Genomic DNA, 12,544 nt, shown 5'->3' with positions numbered 1-12,544 from the left:
GCCACTAAAACCCATCCCTATTTTTTCCTGTTTAGCAATCTTTAAGACCAAATGGGTGAAATATTTTGTAGTGTATATTTGCCTTTCCCCAGATATCTGCTGGAGCCTTTAAATAATTACTTCGTTATCTTCTAAACCATTAAATGCCCACTTCTCTCCCCTCCACTCCCCAGCAAGTAAAACCCAAATTACCCGTTAACAGCGAGGCAAGGAATTCTGGAAAACACATAGAAAGTGACATTAAAAAAACAAAACAAAACAAAAAAAACTTTTACTTTATTTCCCTTTCTGGGTTTTTTTTTTGGGGGGGGGAAGGGTGATTATTTTTGTTTCCCATTAGCATGCATTCCATTTTTGGTTGTTATAATTAGACAGTACAATTATTTTCAGTTAAAAAATAGGATTTCGAGTTGTAAAATCTTGACAACCTCTTTCTCCTGCGGGTGGGATCACCCTGTAAATATAGACCCTTCAACAGCACCTCCTATTAAGGACTTTAAATTATAAACTTAAACTGATGGTTCCTCTTTTAAAGGGTCTCTTGAGGTCTTTCCATGAGGTGAAACGGTGAGTATATATACACATATATACAATATATCAGCTTTATTCCTGTCTCAAGAAATATACTACTCACATTTTACTCTAAATCGTCCAAATATTTTCCTTTAAAATAAAGATAATACACACACATACATTCCAATATTTATATGTACTTGGGCTATTTGTAATTTTCTCTATGACAAACAATGTCGACTGAGCTTCTTTGTACATAGTTTTTTTAAAATACTAATATGTATTAAATTAAATTCCTAGGACTGTCATTGAAATGACTATGGATACTTTTAATTGTCATGGAAATCAGCCTTGAAAAATATTGTCTCAATTTGGCATCTATAACATATGAGCATTCCTTTTTTTCTCATGAGTATACCAACACTGAGTATTATCTGGTTTATTGTATTTTTAAAATTTTATTTGATTTTTGTTTTTGTTTTTTAATAATTTTGTATTATGTTATGTTATTCATTTATTTTATTTGACTTGTGGTGAACATAGCATAACATATAGAGAAGTTGGATCATTATATTCCACACCTGAAATTAAAGTAACATTGTGTGTCAAGTATACTCAAGTAAAAAAAAAAAATTACCATTAGGTAATGTTTTCTAAACCTGCTACGTCCTAACAGATACTGAGATTATGATTCCTAGACTTTACCCTGAAGATTCTTTTTCCATAAATTGGAGCCAGCTCTGGGACTCTGTATTTAAGTTCCATACACAATTCTTTTTTTTAAAGATTTATTTATTCATCTCAGAGTGAGAGAGAGATTGCAAGCATGCAGGGGTTGGGGGAGGGGCAGAGGGATAGAGAGAAAGAGAATCCCATGCAGATTGCCCACTGAGTGTGGAGCCTGAATTGGGGGTCAATTCTATGACCCCGAGACCACCTGAGCTGAAATCAGATACTCAACTGACTGAGCCACCCAGGTGCCCCACAATTCTTAAAATCAGGTAGGTTTGGGAATCGTGTCATAGGCAAAAAGAACCAAAACTAAATTTAAAAAAAAACCTTCCATTATTATGTGTTTTTTTTTAAAGAACATTATAATGAAATAATTTCAAAGCCCCACAAGGCCTTCACTGTATTCCCTACTTGTTAACGTTTTACTACATTTGCTTTATTATTTTCTCTCCATGTAGGACACATTATTTTTTTTTTCTGAATCATTTGAGTCAGTTGAAGACTAAATGATCATTTAAAATTCTTTAGTTCGATTAATTGCATATAAAATTTTCTTAAAAATTAGTTTTTCTTTGACTTTGGAGGTTTCTTATATAAAATTTGAAATATATATAAACTTGTAACATTAAGATACATATTTTAGTATATGATCTTACTAAATGTTCTCTATTCACTATTATATTCATATAGTTAATTTATGCTTCTATTTTAATGTAATAGTATACTATTTTTTCAGGTTAGTAACAATTAAAGCACTTTACCTGTTTTTGATGTTTCAAGAGTGTTCAAATCATCTTAATTTATTTCACAAACTTCCAGTTTATTCATATTGGCATTATTTCAATATATTTACAGTTTTTGGCCTTGTTTCAATAATGTATACATGCAGATTGCCCTCAAAAATATTATCTGTTCACTCCACCAACACAGGTTGTAATCAATCATATTAATTTAGGAAATATTGAATCATGCAAAACAAGTTTGAGAGAATGAAGCATTCATCCATGCTTTTACACTATATATAGTTTGAAAATATATATAAATACATGTTTATATACATACAGACACATACAGACATTTTAATGTATTTTAAATGTGTGTATATGCATGTAAATACATATATATGTGTACATATACAAGCACATAACTTGCTTTTGTGACAAATGATGTTTTTGAGATTCATCTATGTTGAATAGGTAGATGTAGGTTTTTTAACAGCAGTACAGTATTCCATTGTATGTCTTGTTCATTTTTTGTTTTCCTATTGATGCACATTTAGATTTTTTCCCTTTTTTTCTGTTACAAGCACAGATTCAGGAAATATCTTTGTGCATGGCTCCTTTGCACTTCCTTCACTTGAACACCAAAATTTTATATTTATTCTGTTTATCATTTTCAGGTTTAAAATTTTTTTTTTGTTAATCCTGATCTACCAGGATTTTCCAAATCTACCCTTTCTTGGGTGGTGTCTTAGATGATATCTGGATACAAAGGTTTGTCTTCTGGAGGTTTTAATTTAGTACATCTGGAATATGCCATGACAGTTTGTATTTTATGAAGTACCCCAGATAATTTATAAGATCAGGCAAGTTTGGGAACCCTTTAATGAGTTTTTAAAATTATTTCTTTAATTTGCTGTTTTATTTTATTTAATTCTTAGCATAGTTCAACATCTATTCTTAAATATCTTTATTTTCCTTAATGATTGTGCTTTTTAAAAAATACAGTAATATGGTTATATGTAATGTAGAAAGTGAATGAGTTTGCCATATATTTTTCAGAAAGTTTATTTTGTATGCATATATGTATAGGAATACTTTCTTAGCTCAAGCAAGGATGAAGTAATACTTAAAATTGTTCTTTAACATTTGTTCCAAAGGCACAGTAGAGCTTTCTTTCTGTGTACGGTTCAAAATAAAGTACAATCTGAGTATAAAAAATTGTTCTTTAATATTTAGGATATTATTTAGCTTCTGGCAAGAGTAACACTTAACAAGATTTTAGGTTGATTGGAAAAGTTTCAAACTGAATATATTTCTCCAACTTTTACGTAAAAGCAAACAATTTTGCTAAACCCTGAAATTGGCACACACTCCCTCATTGATCTGTAATTTCCATTTCTTCCTTGTCTGTTCTTTCTAAAAACATATATTTTTTTAAGATTTTATTTATTTATTTGAAAGACAGAGATCACAGGCAGGCAGAGAGGCAGGCAGAGAGAGAGGAAGGGAAGCAGGCTCCCCGCTGAGCAGAGAGCTGATGTGGGGCTCAATCCCAGGACCCTGGGATCATGACCTGAGCTGAAGGCAGAGGCTTTAACCCACTGAGCCACCCAGGCGCCCCTAAAAACATATTTTTAAAATTTAATAATTGTTTTCCAAAAACTAAACAATCCAGTTTGATGTATATTATTGGAAATAATTTTCTATGCATATACTTATGTAAAGAAAAACTTTATTCAATCTGGGAAGAATTACATCATAAATGTGAGTTTCTCCTTTAAGGTTGGTACAGAGTTATGCTTAACAGAAAGATGAAAGTTTGAAGAAGAATGAAGTTTTAGAGTCACTACATTTTTCCCATTTACTCTGAAAAAGAACCTTTTGTTCACCACTCAACTGTTTTTTAAAAAAATGAATACAAATTTTTTCTAATGCTAAAAGTCGCAAAAATTTCACGGTCATAAAATTATTTCTTCTATTGTTATTTAAAATGTTTTGAAATATTTGAAATATTGTAATATAGCATGAGTCACACAGTAATTGGTGGGAAAGTTATTGTTTTAAAAATTCTATCCGCTGATATAACACATCCCTTTTTAGGCTTAGTAAGCTTTGTTAAACAAAGCTTTGTACTGAAATGTTACTAAATCTCAGTTTTTCTTGATAATATTAGTAAGAACGGTTTAAGATAAATCTCCCTTCTATAGTAGAAATAAAGATGATTCAAATGGCTTTTCTAATCTTAGACACATTAGGAAAGCTGTTTTCTTTATTAAAATGTTATTAAAAATAACACATCATATATATATATATATGCACATATTGTAATTGAACCATATATACTCTTCTGGGACTTAAGTTTTTTCAACTTAACAGTATATTTGGAAATATTTCCATGTCGGTAAAAACAGTAAAACGTTTATTAGTTTCCTATTGCTGTTAACAAATTACCACAAACTTAGAGGCATATACAACAAAATTTACTATCTTAGTTTCTAGAGGTCAGAAATCAGGCACAGCATGGCTAGGTTCTCTTCTCAGACAATCACAAGGCTAAAATCAAGGTGTTGGCTTGCTGTGTCCTCATCTAGTGGCAAACCTAGAGGAAAAAAATCTGCTTTCAAGCGCATTGTTGATACTGACAGAATTCAGTTCCTTGGGAATTTAAGACTGGGATCCCAGTTTTCTTACTAGTATATACCCTGGAACAGCTCTTAGCAACTAGAGGTTCTCATATTTATTCACATGGTCCCCTAATTCCCAGCAGGAAAAAAACTACACTTACTTTAAATCCCTTGCATACTTGAATTTCTCTGCTACTTCTGCAACCAGCTGGAGAAAATTGTCTACTTTTGAATGGCAGGTGTGAGTAAGTCAAATCCACCCAGATAATATCAACATTTTAAGGTCAACTCATTTGGGACTTCAATTCCATGTACAAAATTGAATCACAGAAGTACCTTGATTAGCATTTGATTGAATAACCAGGGGCATGTAATCTTCTTTGTGGTGGGGTTTGGGAGCAGTTTTGAATTCCCTCTGTCACACTATCTAAATCATATTTCTTTTTAAATTGAGGTAAAAGTTACCTAACATAAAATTCAACATTTTGACCATTTGAAAGTGCATTGACTCAGTGGCAGTTCGTACATTTACAGTGTTTTCTAACCATCACCTCTATCTAGTTTCAGAAAATTTTCACAACCCAAGAGAAAACTCCATGTATATTAAATAATCAATCCCCAGTTCTCCCTCCCCACAACCTCTGGCAACCATTAATCTGCATTCTGTCCTTACAGATTTTCATATTCTTGATATTTCATATAAATGAAGTCATGTGATTCATGACCTATTGTCTGTGGTTTCTTTTGCTTAACATAATGTTTTCAATATTCACCCATGTTATAGCATATATTTGCACTTCATTCCTCCTTACATTGTATAGATATGCCACATTTTCCTTATCTATGTAGCAGCTGATGGACATTTGGATCATTTCTATCTGCTGGCTATTGGGAATAGTGCTGCTAAGAAAATCTGTTTACATATTCTTGTTGAACACCTGTTTTCAAAAAATTTTTTCTGGCATATATCTAGGACTAGTATTGCTGGGTCATATGGTAATTCACGTTGGAATTCTTGTCAAGAAAGATTTATAGTCACTATTTTGTTCATTTCTTTTTTAAATTTGTTTATCTCGGATACAATATTTGTTATGTCTTTCTATCCGTTAGTTTTTGGTTTAGTGTACCCTTCTTTTTGTTTTTTTTCCCCCTTTTTTTGTCTTACTTTTAGTTTTTTGTTTTCTTATTTTTTAATTTAAATTCAAGTTAGCTAACATATAGTGTAAGATTGGTTTCAGGAGTAGAATTTATTAATTCATCACTTACATATAACACCCAGGGCTCATCTCAACAAGTGCCCTCCTTAACGCCCATCGTCCATTTAGCACATCCCCCCACCCACCCCCACTCCAGCAACCCTCAGTTTGTTCTCAATAGTTAAGAGTCTCTTATGGTTTGCCTCCCTCTCTGTTTTTATCTTATTTTAATTTTCTTTCCTTCCCCTATGTTCATCTGATTTGAGTGAAATCATATGGTATTGTCTTTCTCTGACTGACATCTCACATACCATAAAACGCTCTAGTCCCATCCACCTTGTTGCAAAGAGCAAGATTTCATTCTTTTTAATGGCTGAGTAATATTTCTCTGTGTGTGTGTGTGTGTGTGTGTGTGTGTGTGTAACACTTCTTTGTTATCCATTCATTGGTTGATGGACATTTGGGCTCTTTCTATAATTAAGCTATTGTTGATCATGCTGTTATAAACATAGGGGTACATGTACCCCTTCAAATCAGTATTTTTGTATCCTTTAGATAAATATACATAGTACAATTGCTGTGTCCTAAGGTAGTTCTATTTTTAACTTTTTGAGGAACCTCCATACTGTTTTCCAAAGTGGCTGCACCAGTTCGCATTCCCACCAGCAGTTAATTTTAGCCATTCTAACAGATGTGAGGTAGTATCTCATTGTGGTTTTGATTTGTATTTCCTCAATCATGAATGATGGTGGGCATCTTTACATGTGTCTGTTAGCCATCTGGATTTCTTCTTTGGAAAAGTGTCTGTTCATGTCTTTTGCTCATTTATTAACTGGATTATTTGGGGTTTTTTGGGTGTTGAGTTTGAGAAGTTCTTTATAGATTTTGGATACTAGCACTTTATCAGGTATGTCATTTATAAATATCTTCTCCCTTTCCATCAGTTGCCTTTTAGTTCTGTTGATTCTTTCCTTCACTGTGCAGAAGATTTTTATCTTGATGAATTCTCAATAGTTCATTTTTGTTTTCATTTCCCTTGCTTCTGGAGATGTATCAAGTAAGAAGTTGCTGTGGCCAAGGTCAAAGAGGTTACTACCTGTTTTCTTCTCTAGGATTTTGATGGTTTCCTGTCTCATGAATAGGTCTTTCATCCATTTTGAAGTTATTTTTGTGTATAGTGTAAGAAAGTGTTCTGGTTTCACTCTTCTACATATTGCTGTCCAGTTTCTCCACAACAATTTGTTGAAGAGACTGTCATTTTTTCCATTGGATATTCTTTCCTGCTCCGTGAAGGATTAGTTGACTATAGAGTTGGGTGTCCATTTCTGGGTGTTCTATTCTGTTCCATTGATCTATGTGTCTGTTTTTGTGTCAGTACCATACTGTCATGATGAGTACAGCTTTCTAATGCAGCTTGAAGTCTGGGATTGTGAAGCCTTCCATTTTGCTTTTCTTTTTCAACATGGATTGCATTGAATGTGTAGATTGTTTTGGGTAGTATAGACATTTTAACAATTTTCCCCCCAATCCATGAGCATAGAATTTTTTCCATTTCTTTGTGTCTTCTTCTATTTCTTTCATAAGTGTTCTATAGTTTTCAGCATACAAATCTTTTACCTCTTTGGTTGGGTTTATTCCTGGGTTTCTTATGAGTTTTAGTGCAGTTGTAAATGGGATCAATTCCTTGATTTATTTCTGCTGCTTCATTATTGGTGTATAGAAATGCAGCATATTTCTGTACATTGATTTTATATCCTGTCATTTTGATGAATTCATGAATCGGTTCTAGCAATTTTTTTTTGGTGGAGTCTTTCAGGTTTTCTACATAGAGTATCATGTCTTCTGTGAAGAGTGAAATTTGACTTTTTCTTTCCCCTTTTGGATGTCTTTTTATGTCTTTTTGTTGTCTGATTGCTGAGGCTAGGACTTCCAGGACTATGTTGAACAACAGTGGTGAGAGTGGATATCCCTGTCGTATTCCTGACCTTAGGGGAAAAGCTCTCAGTTTTTCCTCATTGAGGATGATATTAGCTGTAGGTTTTTCATATATGGCCTTTATGATGTTAAGGTATGTTCTTCCTATCCCTACTTGAGGGTTTTTTTTTTTTTTTATCAAGAAAGGATGCCTTACTTTTTCAAATGCTTTTTCTGCATCTATTGAGATGATCATATTGTTCTTATCCTTTCTTTGATTAATGTGGTGTATCATGTTGATTGTTTTGCAGATATTGAACCACCCCTGAAGCCCAGGAATAAATACCACTTGATCATGGTGAATTGTCCTTTTAATGTACCATTGGGTTTGATTAGCTAAGTATCTTGTGAATTTTTGCATCCATGTTTATTAGGGATATTGGTCTTTAACTCTCTTCTTAGTGGAGTCTTTGTCTGGTTTTGGGATGAAGGTGATGCTGGCCTCATGGAATGAGTTTGGAAGTTTTCCTTCCTTTTCTATTTTTTTGAAACAGTTTTGGAAGAATCAGCATTATTATTATTATTATTATTATTATTATTATTATTTTTACTGTTGGTAGATCTCCCCTGGGAGCCATCTGGCCCTGGAATCTTGTTTGTTGGAAGATTTTTGATGACTGATTGAATTTCTTTGCATTTTATGGGTCTGTTTAAATTTTTTCTTTCTTCCTGTTTCAGTTTTGTTAGTTTATATGCTTCTGGAAATTTATCCATTTCTTCTGGATTGCCTAATTTGTTGGCATGTAACTGCTCATAACTTTCTCTTACAATAATTTATATTTCTGCAGTGTTGGTTGTAATTTCTCCTCTTTTATTCATGATTTTATTTATTTCGTTTTTTTTTCTCTTTTTTTTTTTGGGTAAGTCTGGCTAGAGGGTTATCAATCTTATTAATTCTTTCAAAGAACCAGCTCCTAGTTTCATTGATCTGTTCTAGTGTTTTTTTAAAAAAATTTCTATATAATTTCTGCTCTGATCTTAATTATGTCTCTTTCTGCAGGTTTTAGGTATCAGTTGCCATTCTTTCCCCAGCTGCTTTAGGTGTAAGGTTAGGTTGTGTATTTGAGACCTTTCTTGCTTCTTGAGGAAGGCCCGTATGAGCCACCCAGGCATCCCTGGACTGTTGTGTTTTCATTTTTGTTTGCCTATGTATTTTTAAATTTTCTTATTTAATTTCCTGCTTAACCCATTCACTCTTTAGTAGGATGTTCTTTAACCTCCATGTATTTGAAGTCTTTCTGATTTTTTTATTGTGGTTGACTTCAAGTTTCATAGCATTGTGATCTGAAAATAGGCATGGTATGATCTCAATCTTTTTGTACTGGTTGAGGGCTGATTTGTAACCCAGTTATTTATTCTGGAGAATGCTCTACATGCACTTGAGTAGAATGTATATTCTTCTGCTTTAGGATGAAATTCTCTGAATATATCTGTTAAGTCCATCTGGTCCACTGTCATTCAAAGCCAATGTTTCCTTGCTGAACTTCTGCTTAGATGATTTTTTCCATTGATGTGAGTTAGGTGTTAAAGTCACCTTTTTAAAAAAAAATTAATTTTATTTATTTTATTATTTTTAAAGATTTTATTTATTTATTTGACAGACAGAGATCACAAGTAGGCAGAAAGGCAGGCAGAGAGAGAGGGGGAAGCAGGCTCCCTGCTGAGCAGAGAGCCCGATGTGGGGCTCGATCCCAGGACCCTGAGATCATGACCTGAGCCGAAGGCCAAGGCTTTAACCCACTGAGCCACCCAGGCACCCCTTAAAGTGACCTTCTATTACTATATTATTATCAATGAATTTCTTTAAGTTTGTTATTAATAAGCTTATATATTTGGGGGTTCCCAAGTTGGGAGCATAAATATTTATAGTTGTTAGAACTTCTTATTCGATAGACACCTTTATTATGATATAGTGTCCTTCTTCATCTCTTATTACAGTCTTTGGTTTAAAATCTAGTTTGTCTGGGGGTACCGAGGTGGCTCAATTGGTTAAGTGGCCACCTTTGGCTCAGGTCATGATCCCAGAGTCCCAGGATTGAGCCCCACATCAGGCTCCTTGCTCAATGGGGAGCCTGCTTCTCTTCTGCCTGCCGTTCCCCCTCCTTGTGCTTGCTCTCTGTCTCTCTGTCTCTCTCTCTCCCTCGCTCTCTCTGTGTCAAATGGATGAATAAAATCTTTAAAAATAAATAAGTAAGTAAGTAAGTAAATAAATAAATAAAATCTAGTTTGTCTGGTATAAGTATGGCTACTCCTGATTTCTTTCTTTTTTTTATTATTTTATTTTATTTTATTTATTTTATTTTTTTAAAGATTTTATTTATTTATTTGACAGAGAGAAATCACAAGTAAGCAGAGAGGCAGGCAGAGAGAGAGGAGGAAGCAGGCTCCCTGCTGAGCAGAAAGCCCGATGCGGGGCTCGAACCCAGGACCTGGGATCATGACCTGAGCGGAAGGCAGCGGCTTAACCCACTGAGCCACCCAGGCGCCCTCTTTCTTTAAAAAAAAAAAAAAAGATTTTATTTATTAATTTGACAGACAGAGATCACAGGCAGAGAGTGAGGGAAGCAGGCTCCCTGCCAAGCAGAGAGTCCGATGTGGGGCTCGATCCCAGGACCATGGGATCATGACCTGAGCCGAAGGCAGAGGCCTTAACCCACTGAGCCACCCAGGCACCCCTCCAGATTTCTTTTGATGTCCATTAGCATGATAAATGTTTTTCCACCCTCTCACTTTCAGTTTGGAGGTGCCATTGTAAATGGGATTATATTCTTAGTTTTGTTTTAGATTGTTCATTGCAAGTGTGTAAAAGGACAATTGATTTTCACATTTTATTCTTATGTCCTCCAATTTTGCTGGAGTCATTATTAATTCTAATAGTGGATTCCTTAGGATTTTCTACATAGAAGTTCATATTACCTGTGGATATAGTTTTACTTCTTCCTTTCCAATTCAATTCCAAGGATACCTTTCTTTTTCTTGCCTAGTCACCCTGGAAACCTCTGATGCAATGTTGCTCAGCGGTACTGAGAAAAAAAAAATCTTTGTAATTTTTGTAATCTTGTAAGGAACACATCTAATATTTCACCATTAGTGTGTTTTAGTTCTGGGCTTTTCAGGAAAAAAACTGAGGAAGTTTTTCCCTTCCATTCCTAGTTTGTTGAATATTTTTTTATATAATGAGTAATCTTGGATTTTGTCAAATATTTTTGTCCTGTGTCTAGGGAGATAGTCATGTGGTTTTTATTTATTATTCTATTTTTATAATGTATTACATTAATTAATCTTGGGGTGTTAAGCCAGCCTTGCATTCTTGAGATAAATCCCACTTGGTAAGGGTGTATAACTCTTTTTTAGTTTGCTAGATTCTGTTTGTATTTTGTTCATAAATTTTATATTCATATTCATAAGAATTATTGATCTTTAGTTTTCTTGTGATGTCATTGTCTGGTTTTGATATCAGGCCAATACTCCCCTTTTTAAATGATTTGGGAACTGTTCTCTTTTCATGTTTTTTTAAGAGTTTGTGAAGTACTGACTATCCTTTAAATATTTGGTATGATTCAGTTCTGAAGTCATTTGGACCTGGGGTTTTGTTTGTGGGTAGTATTTCTTTTTCACTAATTCAATTTCTTCACTTATTACATATGTCTATTTAGGTTGTCTCTCTTCTGGAATAATTTCTATAGTTCATGTCTCTCTAGTAATTTGTTCATTCCATGTAAATTATCTAATTTATTAGCATAAAATTGTTCACAGTATTCTTTTATAATCCTTTTTATTTTTATTAAAATCATAGTAATGTCCCAACTTTTATATCTAATTCTAGTAGTTTGAATTTTATCTCTTCCTTCTTGATCAATCTATCTAAAAGTTTGCCAATGAATCTTGGAACACTGAAAAAAAAATTAAATTAAAAATAAATTTCTTGTAGATTAAAAAAATAAAAAAATAAAAGTTTGCCAATTTTGTTAATCTTTTCAAAGAACCAGCTTTTGGTTTCATTCATCTTCTTTATTGTTTCCTTTGTATTTGATATCATTAATTTCCACTCCAGTCTTTATTATTTCCTTCTTTTTTGGCTGCATTATGTTCAGTTTGCTCTTCTTTCTCTAGTATCCTAAGGGGAAAGTTTAAATCACTGGTTTTAAATCTTTCTTTTTAATAATAGCATTTACAACAATAAATTTCCATCTAAGCACTGCTTTATCTGCATCTCATAACTTTTGGTATGTTGTGTCATCATCTTCATTTATCTCAATGTATTCTGATTTCCCTTTTTATTTTTTCTTTGATTCATTGGGTACTCAAGTGTGTTGTTTGATTTCCACATATTTATGAGCTTCCCAAATTTATTTTTCTGTTATTGATTTCTAATTTCATCCTTTCGTGACCAAAGAACTACACTCAATTATTTCTATACTTTGGAATTTTTTGAGGTTTGTTTCATGGTCTAACATAAAGTCTATCCTGGAGAATATTCCCAACATTCACTCGAGAAGAATGTACATTCTGTTGTTGAATGGTGTGTTCTGTAAATGTCTATTAAGGCTAATTGGCTCAACACTAATTAGTATTGTTCAAGTCTTCTTTTTCTATGTTGATTTCTGCCTAGTTGTTTTTCTTTATTTATTCAGAAGATATCACTGGTTAATCATTACCAGCCAATTTTATTTATACAGGAGTCATAATCAGTATGAAAATTAAGCAAAGCCATTTATCCTCTTATGTGTGAGGATATGCAAAATAAATCAAGTGTGAGTTATACCAAAGTAGGTACGTAATC

Source organism: Lutra lutra, chromosome X (genome assembly GCF_902655055.1).
Source record: "Lutra lutra chromosome X, mLutLut1.2, whole genome shotgun sequence".
Taxonomy (NCBI): domain Eukaryota; kingdom Metazoa; phylum Chordata; class Mammalia; order Carnivora; family Mustelidae; genus Lutra; species Lutra lutra.
This window is presented reverse-complemented; position numbering follows the sequence as displayed.